The 12,726-nt window shown below is 37.7% G+C and overlaps 1 pseudogene; it reads left to right on the top strand.

Moving 5' to 3' along the window:
• Window positions 1-4,346: 4,346 nt before the first annotated feature.
• On the top strand, window positions 4,347-10,777 carry LOC109263963 (nuclear receptor coactivator 7-like; annotated as a pseudogene).
• The last annotated feature ends 1,949 nt before the right edge of the window (window positions 10,778-12,726 follow it).

The raw sequence follows: 12,726 nt of genomic DNA, 5'->3' as shown, positions 1-12,726 counted from the left end.
TGGATGTTTACTCGTATATGTATGCCATCATTTCAAAATATTTGTACTGGATATTGATTGCTTGCTTGGAATTCAAATTTTTAGGAAGAATGTCATAAGGAAACTTCCTGATTCTAAGAAAAGAATTTCTTTCTTTAATAGAAGGAGGATGGGTCTATGTATGTCTTTTCATTCTCCAAGATTTTTTTTTCAGGACGCTAGAAAATAAATCTTGGAATTAACATAATCTACTACCTATGGTCATTTCAGCACTTGAGCCTTACGTAAGAATTCAACCTGTGTGGATTTCAATGGCAAAATGAATTATAAGAATATAGCAATACGAATTTGATTAGCATAAAAGGGTTGAAATATTACTGAGAATCCGGATGCTGCTCTCACTTTACCTCTTGCCTGTGTTCATTTTTCCTCCTGCATGTGTCTCCAGCCACTGCCTTCTCCTTGTTCACTGGCAATCTGAGATCTCTTCTGTTTGTTGTTTAAATGATAAACGTGGTTACCAAGAGGGACCGTATTTACCTGTCCTCAGTTTCAGCCGCTCAGAAGGATACTGATTCAGAATCTCAGGTACACATGCAGATGATCTCAGCTTGTGTCACTTCTGTACTAATCAGCTGTAGACTGTGTGGGGACGTGGCAAAGGTCACCTGCTTCTCATATACACATGGATCAACGAAGGTGGCTAGTCACCAGATACGGTGCGTGGCAAAAGAATGGTTTGTGCAAACAGATAAAAACAAAACAGAAGAAATGACAGGTGTTCCCTCATACAGCATGCATTCTTTTAAAAAAAAAAAGACATTTTAAATCTTTGAAAACTCACAAACAAAAATATAAGTTAAAAACCATAATTGCCTCCTGGAAGTACATCCCGATAGCTTATGTATTCCGTAAAGAAACAGCCTGTTTCACCATAGAATTTACTGAGGAATTTCATGACGACCTTTGCAGACTCCTGAAAAATGATGATGTAGCTTTTCTCATCTGACTTTCTAGTGTTATGGATGATGTTACTGCATTTCTGAGCATGAGAAAACGTCTTTTCATTTCTGTGCGAAATCTCGTTAATAATACACATTTCTTTTAATAACCAAGTAGATATTTTTGTCATTGTTTTACTCACGTTTTCTGTAATCATGTGTGCAAGTCGGGTTACTGTTTCCTTCATCTCAAATCAGTGACAGGAGAGTATTTCCTAAAGGATTTCACTGGAATATCGGACTCCTTGGGTCTGAGGTCGGTTTTAGTCGTCATCTTATGTAATAGCATTTGTTTCAGATAAACAGCTCCACTCCTGCCCCGCTTTTCTCACTTTGCTTTCGAGGTACAATTTTCACCTGTTTTTCCTCTGGCTTAACGGCCCCTTCTACCTCCATCCCCTGGTAACCTAGTTCCATCAGACACGGGATGTGGCTCCTGGGTTCTCATGTTTCTCTGCACTCGTCTTTGGTAAGACCACCCAGACTTTTGGTTTCAGCTCATTTAGATGTAGAAAATTCCAGAATCTGTGTGTCCCACCTGGTCCTTCCTTATGAACTGCCCACTATATCTAAGACATCTGCTAGTATATAATGACAGTATATATTTTCTCTTTTCTTTAATCCCTCTGCATCTCCCAGAGGAATAGTGATGCTGAGCAATTTTTCAAATACCTGTTGGGCATTTGTATATCTTCGCTGAGAAAATGTCTACTTGTGTGCTTTGCCTATTTGTTTAACTGAGTTATTTTCCTCCCTTGAGTTGTAGGAGTTCCTTACGTGATTTGAATATTAACCCCTTATTAGATGTATGCTTTAGAATAGTTTCTCATTCCACTGGTTGTCTCTTCACTCCGTTAATTGTTTCCTTGGCTGTGCAGATGCCTTTTAGTTTAACGTAATCATATTTGTCTACTTTTTGCGTTTATTGCCTGTATTTTTGGGGTCATGGCCAAAAAAACCATTGACCTGACCATCGTTAAGACGAATCAACATGTTTTCCCCTGTGTTGTCTTCTAGTGGTTTTTTGGTTTTGATCCAACAGGGATGGCTCACATTTCCATTTCTTGTGTTATTCCATTGATTAAACTTTCAGACAATGATAAGGAATAATGCCAATGACAGGAATATTGACTTCCTCCTGGTATGTCACAGACAAGGAAATAGAGGGACAGACAGTTGAATTAGTTTTTCATGACCACACTGCCTGTTTGTCACCAGCCAAGAATGAAATCTTGCTTATTGAGCTCCAAACTGCTCTAACTGTAACAAACTCTTTTTTTTTTCCTTCTTTTGTACAATGCGCTTCTTGTAACGGGTTACAGATTACGAAACTCACAAGAATTCCTGTTTCATTTTCAAGAAAGAGTAAAGGAGCTTTTGGTAAAATTATGTGACAGTTTCACATTTTCATATGATCGTGAACTTCCAGGCAAGTATAGAATTCCTCTCACAGTCGACGTGTACATTATCTCTGTTTATTTGGTTTAAGCTCCTATTTTAAAATGAGACAAATGGTACCAAACATGTATCCCTTATGCAAGTAAGTGTTACAATCTTAGCTCCGTTCTGCCTTTGAAATGTTATTTCAGATAAAAAAAAATAGATTATTATTTTGCAGGGAGCAATTACCCACGTGAATGGCTTCTCTAACCCCAGTGAGACTGCCTTACACAACGTGAGGAGGAAAATGAGAAAACTCACCATTTGAACCAGTGAAGCTTCTATACAAACATCTTACTTACTGATGGTTAAGTTGTGGTTTTGATCTCATCGTTTCTTCCCATGTCGATAAGACAATAGAACCTATTTTATTTTTGAGGCTTTAACATATCACAAAGACACGGACATCTATTTCATTTATAAGACAATATAATCTAGTTTTTATGATACTTTAAAAGTAAGTAAATTAAGTGGAAGTCAATATGATTAAGCACAAGTCCCAGCATAGTGGCTGACAAATGTTAGACTTCCAATAAATTTTAATTCCTTTATTTCCTTTCTTTTGAAACTTATACAAGATTTTTAAAAGAAGAAAATCATTTTTTTTAAATCATTCTGTATCCTGAAAGGTAACAGATATTTAAGATTTCCACTTGGCTGGAAGTTTTTGGAGATGGAGAATTGAACAAACTTATGTTTTCAGTTTGTATCTATAGGTCCAAAGAGCTTGGGAAGATTTACTTTCTAAATAGTTTTAATCTCTGATTGAGGAATACAAATCACAATGAAGATGCAGAGGATAAACTGCCCTTTACTTCAAATCCCTCAAGCTCTCAGTAAGCACTGTTCTCAGGGGAAAATGTGGAATTATTCACGTGAAAATCGATTTGGTAACGCCCGTGTGAGACTTTTTTTTTTCCAGAAAATAAGAGTCATATTTGAAAATATAAGTTAGGTTTTGAGCTCCAGGAAATTTGTTTATTTGTTTATTTATTGAAGTATAGATGACACACAGTTTTATATTCGTTTCTGATTTACAACATAGTGACTTGATAATTCTGTACATTACATATTGCTCACGGCCACATGTATAGTGACCGTCACCATACAAAGTTATTAGAGTGTTACTGGCTACATTCCCTGTGCTGTGCTTTGCGTGCCTATGACTTATTTATTTTATAACTAGAAGTTTATACCTCTTAATCCCCTTCACCTGTTTTTTTTCCAGCAAAGCAGTCACTATGGAAAACCACATGAAGTTTCCTCAAAAAATTAACAAATAGAAATACCATATGACCCAGTACTGTCATTGCTAGGTATATACCCAAAGAAAATAGAAGCACTAATTCAAAAATATATACAAACCTCTAGGTGTATGGCAAGATTATTCACAATACCCAAGATATGGAAGCGACCTGAGTGTCCAAAGATGAATGGATAAAGAAGATGTGTGTGTGTGTGTGTATGTGTGTGCATGTGAGTCTATAACGGAATTTTACTCAGGAAAAATGTTTTAAACCACTTCATGAAAATATTTAGCTAAAAGCATGTTATATTTATTACTAGAACTCTTGTGTTGAATGCTACATGAACTACTTTACATATATATATATATATATACACACACACACACACACACACATACTAAGTATATATATCATATAAGATATGAGTAAAGAGAAACCGTAAATGAGTTTATAAATTGCCATATACTGTGCCAGAAATTATGGAGTGTACAAATTACTGTAGTAAAACCAAAATTACTTTTCATAAAACTGGGCACATTTTGAAATAGATCCTATTAATTAGTTAAACCAAACAAACCATTAGCTAGATGCACAGAGCTGTGTTTCACATTTTAATCATATATCCTATTTGACTGCATTAACTACTAAATTAAGTTAACAATGGATAGTTAGGGACACTATGAAGATGTTGCAGTCCTCGATAACTTGTTCAGGAGACTATGAGCCTGTATGGCCACGGGCTGTGGGGTGTCCTTGTAAAGGTTCAGAGGAAGGCCTCAGTGAGATAACGCATCTCACTAATGGTCTGGCTTCAGGAGACGTCAAATATAACCAGGTAGAAAATATGGCATTAGAGCTACATTGACAGTTAAAAATTGTTTCCAGCAGGTAAAGATTTCCTTGGCCGAGTATTTATCATAGTATTTACTGCCACTCAAAGACGATTGTTTACTTCTTAGTTTATCACCAGTTAAGAAATGTAGAAATGGTTTGTACATATTTGACATCTGGTAACATTCTTAATGAAATCCACACATAAACTTGAGTGTTCAAGAAAAACATGGCTTTAGTTTTTTTTAATTGCAAAAAAAAAAAAATTCCTATCTCATCACTACAGGTGTTTGTTTTCAGTTTGCTAAGATATTTTCTTTATTCTATTTGTCACTGGGATAGGAGGGGTGACTGGGAATTTTCTGTCTTAAAGACAAAAAAAAAAAGGCACCATTCTACAGTAAAATCAAACCAGTGGAACAGCTCTGCGGTTCACTCTGATAATGAGGACAGACACGTCAATCTGATAACAATTATAAAGCGGAAAAGAGAATATATGAGGTAATTTGGTGATAAAGAATATGCTGTGTCATTTAGAATGTTTTGTGGAGATCAAGGTAAGTTTTCAATTATGAGGGGTTAGTGTATGTGTTTGAGTATGTGTACAAACTTTTACAGAAGGATATGAAGGCTTAAGTTTCAGAAAATAAGGCATCTAAAATATAGATGCTTATAAGAGACTCTTAAAAACTGAGAACAAACTGAGGGTTGATGGGGGGTGGGAGGGAGGGGAAGGTGGGTGATGGGTATTGAGGAGGGCACCTGTTGGGATGAGCACTGGGTGTTGTATGGAAACCAATTTGACAATAAATTTCATATATTGAAAAAAAAAATAAATAAATAAATAAATAAATAAAATATAGATGCTTATTCCCTTTTGTTAAATTAAGAAATATGTATTTTTAATTTTTTAATGTTTCTTTGTTTTTGAGAGAGACAGACAGAGCATGAATAGGGGGAGAGGCAGAGAGAGAGGGAGACACAGAATCTGAATCAGGCTCCAGCCTCTGAGCTGTCAGGACAAAGCCCGACGCGGGGCTCAAACTCACAAGCTGTGAGATCATGACCTGAGTGGAAGTCGGATGCTTAACCGACTGAGCCACCCAGGAGTCCCAAGAAATACGTATTTTTAAAGCACTCAAGTCCAAAATCCAAACAGTTATACCAGTTAAAGCCTGAAGGCTGAGCTTTGTGCTCTCACCTTGAGGGCAGGTGAAGAGCTATGAAAACAGTGGCTGGAACAGAGTCACGTTGGAATCTCTCCTCAAAAACCATAATAGCAAAACCAACACCTCACGGTGACACTCACGACACGAAACCAGGAAATGAGAGGAGAGGGTACAAATGCCTGGCAGCACAAGACTTGAATGGTACCAGCATCTCTTCAGGAGGAAAGAGGGACAAGCTGACACGTGATGGATGCGAGCAGTGGAGATGCCCCAACTTGCCACCAGGCGTGCGCTGGAACATGGGCAGGACAATTTGAAAAACTCTACTGAAACTATACGTATTTTTTTCATATGCTAAATTGTGGCTAAATAGCGTGAGTCCATGATTTAAGATGATGTCACGTGAACGATCTGATGTCTATGAAGTCTGCAAAATCCCTCTACGACAGAACCCTACATCAAGGAGAGACTATCTGAAAGAAAACCTAAATTTATTAGAAGAACGACAGGGGCAAAAGCAGGAGTTGGGTGTGTTTAAAATAAACAAAGGAAACTATTAGAAGATTTCAAATGGTAAGGGACCATAACATTAAAGAACTGATGGAAATTACAGGGAAGGCATTAGAGCCATGAGCCTAGAAAAACTCTTTGCACTCCTTCTTCCTCAAATACCATGAAACAAATTTAATGTAGAGAAAGAAAAAAGTAGCACAATGCAAATGATCACAGTTAAATACCATGCGCTTCCTTTTTTTAAAAAGATATATTGAGAGGCGCCTGGGTGGCTCAGGCGGTTAAGCGGCCGACTTCCGCTCAGGTCATGATCTCACGGTCCATGGGTTCGAGCCCCGCGTCGGGCTCTGTGCTGACAGCTCAGAGCCTGGAGCCTGTTTCAGATTCTGTGTCTCCCTCTCTCTGACCCTCCCCTGTTCATGCTCTGTCTCTCTCTGTCTCAAAAATAAATAAATGTTAAAAAAAATTTAAAAAAAAGATATATTGACATAGAATAATGACAGTCTAGGAAATGGAAGCCCTCCAATGGAAGAACAGATGTTCCAAACAAGCTAAAATAAATTAGGAAAATGATAGAAGATAGAAAACAATACCATAAGCCCAAAATAAAAACTCAGAAAGGAGATGGTAACATATGGAAAAAGGATATGAAATAAACAAATAACAGTATTAACTGGGCACACAGATAATTTATTTAGATTAAAAAAAAATTAAGCAAAAGGAGACAAGCCTTTTAAAATCAAAATGAAATAAAGAAAGAGCTAAAAGGGATCCAACTGAAAGTGACTGGTATAGAATGGATGTAGGGACTGTCCAATAGACCTATAAAAAATGACCTCAAACAAAAACCAATGCAAAAAAACAAAAGTGACTTCTCAAAAAGTTCTCAAAAGCAATCTAATCGATCAGCAAAACCCCACTCAGCTGTCTTCTTCCAGCACATTCTGGGGAATCATTGACTCAGTAAGTACAGCATTGAGTTTCCCTCCGTGTTGGTCACACTGCAGTGAAAAAAAAAAATAACGTTCCATCCTTTGTGAGTCTCTTGCCTACTGCTGATGTGCTCTCATTTTTAACTCTCTCTGTAAATATTTGTGTCTTTCCAAGCATGATGATTTCCTCAGATGTGTCTGAGAGAGCCAGCTACGGGCGGCCAAAGCTACTGCTACTTGGACACTCCACAGTATGAGAAAGAGCCCAGGTTTGGGTTTCAAAAACACTTGGGCTTAAACCTCATCTCTGGCTCATACTAAACATATAACTTAAGTAAGGAACTTAATCTTTCTAAGCCCCATTTCCTCAGCTATAAGAGGGCTTTAATGATATTTTACTCCATGGTTTATTGTGGGGATTAATGGGGCAGCATATGAAAGTGCTTTGTAAAGTAAGAGTGCCCCACAGGTTTAAGGTTACAGGACCACAGAAAACGTCCACATCAAATTCAGTGTGTCTGGTATGGAATTCATCTAACAGTCATTCAAAAAGCATTTATGAGATGCCGGTGAGCCCCCGGGCCAGTGCTGGTGGCTGCACCGCCTCTGACGACCCCAGTACGTCTCCTCTCCCGTCCTGAGACTCATAATTTTGCCCAGAATGCTTCATGCACCCATCTGTGCATTTGCAAAATCTCAGTGACACTTGGAGTCATTTCTTCTTCCTAATTGTCAATATCCAGTCAATGTCCTTCTGGCTTTCTGATGTTTGCTTCCTAAAGTTTCTGAATCTCTTCCGACATTTCCTTTCTTATACTTAGATCTGTTTAAGGAAACCAAAAATCTGGAACTTGGGCAATGTGCAATTATATTTGAAAATTGCCCCACTGTGTTCAAAATTAAACAAACATACTGTAAGTCTCTATTTTCACCAAAAAGATGCTAGAGATTATAGAGTGACTTACTTCAATGTATTTAAGGAAAATAGGCAGTAGAACAAGCTTACAGTGCTTTTAAGGTCAAAAGTCTATGGCACAATGAGCTGGCTAAGAAGCCTATATGTGTGTATGTATATGTATGTATATATATGCTATATATACATATATATAGCAAGAGGATAAATGAAACATTAATACAGACAACTTTACTTGATGAGCTAAAAGAGAATCCTTTATGTATTTATTTATTTATTTATTTATTTATTTATTTATTTTCATGCAGAAGGTGAAAACTGATTCAGGGAAAATAGAAGGAAATAGATACTTCACTTTTTCTGTGCTTGACAGATATATCAAGGTTAAATAAGACTTCTCTGTGGCATAGAGCTTTCATGAGCTTCAAAAACTGAGGAAGATGGGTGAGAAGAAGTTCTGTTTAAAATCAAGCAGAGTTGTCAGGGCACCTGGGAGCTCAGTCCAATAAGTGTCCGACTCTTGATTTCGGCTCAGGTCACGATCTCAAGGTTTGTGGGTTCGAGCCCTGCACTGGACTATGCGCGGACAGTGAGGAGCCTCCTGGAGATTCTCGCTCCCCTCTCTCTCTTTCCCTCCCCTACACTCTCTCTCAAAATAAATAAATACACTAAAAATAATTGAACCGAGTTGTTAAACATCTCTTATCAGAACTTAGTGGAAAAAGGGAAATTAGTCTGGTCACATACACAAATGCACACATACATGCTATCTTTTGCACTGGTGGACATAAGTCATCCTAGAGATTCGTTGGGGGTGGATATAAAGACCATACTGCCTCCCACCTGCTTTCGCCTGAAGGGAATGAGTCCCAAAAGAACCGTTCAGAGATGGTTGGAATAGTTCCTACTAGAATGGTTCCCAGGGTATCTTCATTCTCTGTGTAGATCACATTCTGGAGTTAATAGGAGTGACAGGATTAATAACAATAACGATAACAATAATAATATTAAAACAGCAGCATCGGGAATAATCTACAGTTTTCCACTTAATGCAACAAAGTTGTTGAGTTCCCTCTGACTGAAAAGTGGAAGTTTGCTTGATTCAAGCCACCTTGAAAAGGTCACAGTCTGGGAAAATATAAATTAACCAGACCGACCTCTGGGAGTAATAGAGAAAGTCATCAAGAAATATAGCCAGCTAAGTAGCAGGCCTAGATAATTTCACAGCTTATTCTACCAATTATTTAAGAAATATAATAAAATGTAATTCATTTACTATGGCGAGTGAATTATCTAGGAGTAAACATACCAAGAGATGTGATATATTTAAATAAAAATACTTTAAAATCTCGCTCTTCCTGCCATGAAGAACTGAAACAGAAAAAAAAATAAAACAGAAAAAAATAAAAAATAAAAAAGGAACTTCGTTGTTTAAAAAATGAAGTTAAGATTACATTGCCATCACAAATAGCTCAAAAACTTACTGAATAGATTGATACCCTTTTCTGAAGCCAGACCTTCCCAATCTCCAAGTGATGGCAGGTCACCTTGCTCTTCATGTGGGAAATGTCATAGTAGAAGGCAATGGAAACAATCTCTTCCATGGGTCAGTGACTTCAAAGATGTCAACAAGGAAAAAAAACCCAAAAACCAGCAGGATGGAGAGAGAACCATCGCTTCGAGCTCCAAAACAACAGGGCCTTTGGAGAAGTCAACAAAATACACACCTACAAAGCCCTCAGACCACTCGCTCTGTGTCAAGGAAGTTAAAGATGCTAGAATCTTCTGGGGAGGCAACCAATGGATCTATAAATGTGACTAAGTTCAGCAAGGAACCTTCTGACATTCGTGCTACATCTGAACTATAGCCAAAGAAAATTTCCTTTTAGGGGAGATTTTAACTCTGTTGACTTGGAAGAAGTTTCTTCTCCAACTGATAGCGGAATGGACAAAAGAGACACCTCAACAGAGTGCCTTTCTCTTGACCCAGAAGAGCTAAGGAAGGCTAAGTCATAAACAATTCTCCTGCTACAGAAATGTAGGTGGAGCCAGCCCTGAGCTTTTCAGGAACAGACAATAATGCTGAACTGAAGGGAGCCCTAGCTTTAGAAACCTGTGAAAAGCAAGATACAGTGCCAGACATGGACAAGTAGTTGGGTTCCCCAGAAATCCAAGTAGAAAACATTGAATGCACATGGAAATCTAGATAAAGTTAAATTCATTGAATATTACCTTCATAAGAAGAAAGAAGGGTCACAGTTATAAAGTTGCAGAAGCCAGAATTAATGATGGCAAAAGTATTGAGCTAGTGGGGGCAGACATCACCCTTAGTAATTCTGTTTCCCAGGTAGGTGATTCATCAGCTGAAAGCAGTAAAGAGCCAGATAAAAGCTGGGTGAAAGAGTGTCCCTCCCACAGCAAATGGCCTTCTTCTGCCTACAGAAGCAAATAGGAATAGTGTCCAGGCACCTCTTTAGAATCTCTTCTGGATCACAACTGCCAAGGTGCACAAATGGATAGTAAGTCTGAAATTCAGTTTTGGCTACCAGAAAGAATTCAGGTACCTACGGAAGATACACTTCTTTCAAAAGAAGCGAAAAGCAAGACTCCACTCACCTTTCTGTGCATTAAAGTAGGAAAGCCAATGGGAAAATTCCTTGTCACGCACACTGCAGCCATAGTCCAGCAATATGGCAAACGAAGAAAGTAGCCAGAGTATTGGTTTGCTGTTTCTCTGGAGAGCCTGTGTTAACAGCTGTCTGAAATATAAGAAGGTATCCTGTGCCCTGCTCCAGGAAGAGATGTGTAGTCTTGGGCTGCCCTGCTCTGGTCAGTGGAATAAGGAGTCAGAGAATCAAGTGGTGACGAATGAGAATTCCTAGAAATAATGTGCCCTGGACTGAGATTCTTTATCCATTTGAAACATAAGTTCTTAATTTGAAAAATGAGTCATTGTGGGTACTAATTGATGAGATTCCAAATGAACAAACACCTAATGAACGCATACATCCTGGCATGTGCTGGGCCAGTTCTAGGTAAATAAGACTGGGACTCTGCCAGGAGAAGCTTATGAAATCTGTTGAAACAGTTTCTACCACTTTCTTGAGACTTAATAGGATTGTATTTCATAGATTTGGATAATGTTCTATGTAAAAAGAACAGTCATCTTATTGTTCTTAATACTAAGAGATTATTTCCTAATTTAGAAAAAACCAATAATTGCTGTTCATATGAAAACTTTTCTCTTTTTTATAATTAAAAAATAGCTCAAAAACATAGTACAAATAAATCACAGATGAATCATTCTTTTCAGTATCAATGAAAAATATCTCAAATAAAATATTAGGAAACTGCATCCAACTTCAACATGGTATTGATACATCATGACCCATTATTAGTATTTAAGGTATAATGTCAAAATGATTTGGTGTTAGAATATTTTACTCATTTTATTAAGAAATGAAAGTAAAACAAAAAAAAAAACTTATGATCTTCTCGTATATTCAATAGGCAGTTTAAAATGAGTAATATATTCTTTATAAAAATTCTTAATTAAACAAGAATAGATAATTACTTTCATAACAGATAAAATGAATTCCTATTTCCTTAATGGATAAAATAAAAGTTCCTATATTAACATTCTCTTAATGTTCTGAAAGCATATGAACCTTTAGAGGAAGCATTATCTTTAAAGTAAGAATAATAACAAGAGTACTTTCTTCCTTTCTTCTCCTCTCCTTCCCCTTCTTCATCTTCTTTTCCTTCCCCTTCTCCATCTTCTTTTCCTTCCCCTTCTCCTTCCCCTTCTTCTCCTCCTTCTTCTCTTCTTCTTCTCTTCTTCTTCTTCTTCTTCTTCTTCTTCTTCTTCTTCAACATTGTTCTGATATACAGTTTACTCCAGCTAGATAAGAATAAAAATGAAAGATAAAAATCTTAATGGAGACTTTTGCTTTCATAAAGAAAGGTGGAGTAAATGTACTCTTCCTAACTCCTTCTTTTAAATAAAACAACAACAACAAAAAACATGGACATTACACATAATGTGTAATTGCACAGCAGCAAAATGTGGGTGAGGAGCTCAGAGGTCCACCTTTGCAAGGCTGTCATAAGGTGCCTCAATAACCTGACCACAGGGTATTAGAGCAGGTCAAATAGGGAGACGGAATTTTTGTCATCACCAGCCAGTGAAGATCTCCTTATAGGCAACACTTCTCTCCCCTATGGAGTCCCTGGAGGCTACATGGAGAGCCTAGACTTCCACCCCCATCCCTTCCTTGCTAGATGGTGTTAGGACAGGCCTAGTGGAGAATCTGGACATCCACCATCACCCCTCATTGATGTAGTGACACAGTGACAAGGCCACTTCCACAGTAGTATCAGTCAAGACAACCTGGGAAGCTAGAACATCCTCTTGCTCAGCAGTAATACGTCTCCCTCCTGCTTTGAGGTGTCAGCAGAGGCCACGTGGAGCTAGACTTTACCTCTATCTGCCAAAGACAAGAGAGTGTCCCTCCTCCACTGTCATTGTGGTATCAGAGAAAGCCACCTAAAACTGAAGGCTTAAATAAGATCCACAGTCTCATAACACAACATAGAAATGTTAGGTCTTCGAAAAGAAAAATCACTACATACCAAGGACCAACACAGTCTCAAGATCAATGTAAAAAAAAAAAAATCTCAATTTCCACACTGAGATGACAA

This window comes from Panthera pardus, unplaced genomic scaffold, assembly GCF_024362965.1.
Source record: "Panthera pardus isolate Hobbes unplaced genomic scaffold, ASM2436296v1 HiC_scaffold_1, whole genome shotgun sequence".
In the NCBI taxonomy this organism is placed as follows: Eukaryota; Metazoa; Chordata; class Mammalia; order Carnivora; family Felidae; genus Panthera; species Panthera pardus.
Note: the sequence above shows the minus strand (reverse complement) of the source record. Positions and strands in the feature narration are given on the sequence as shown.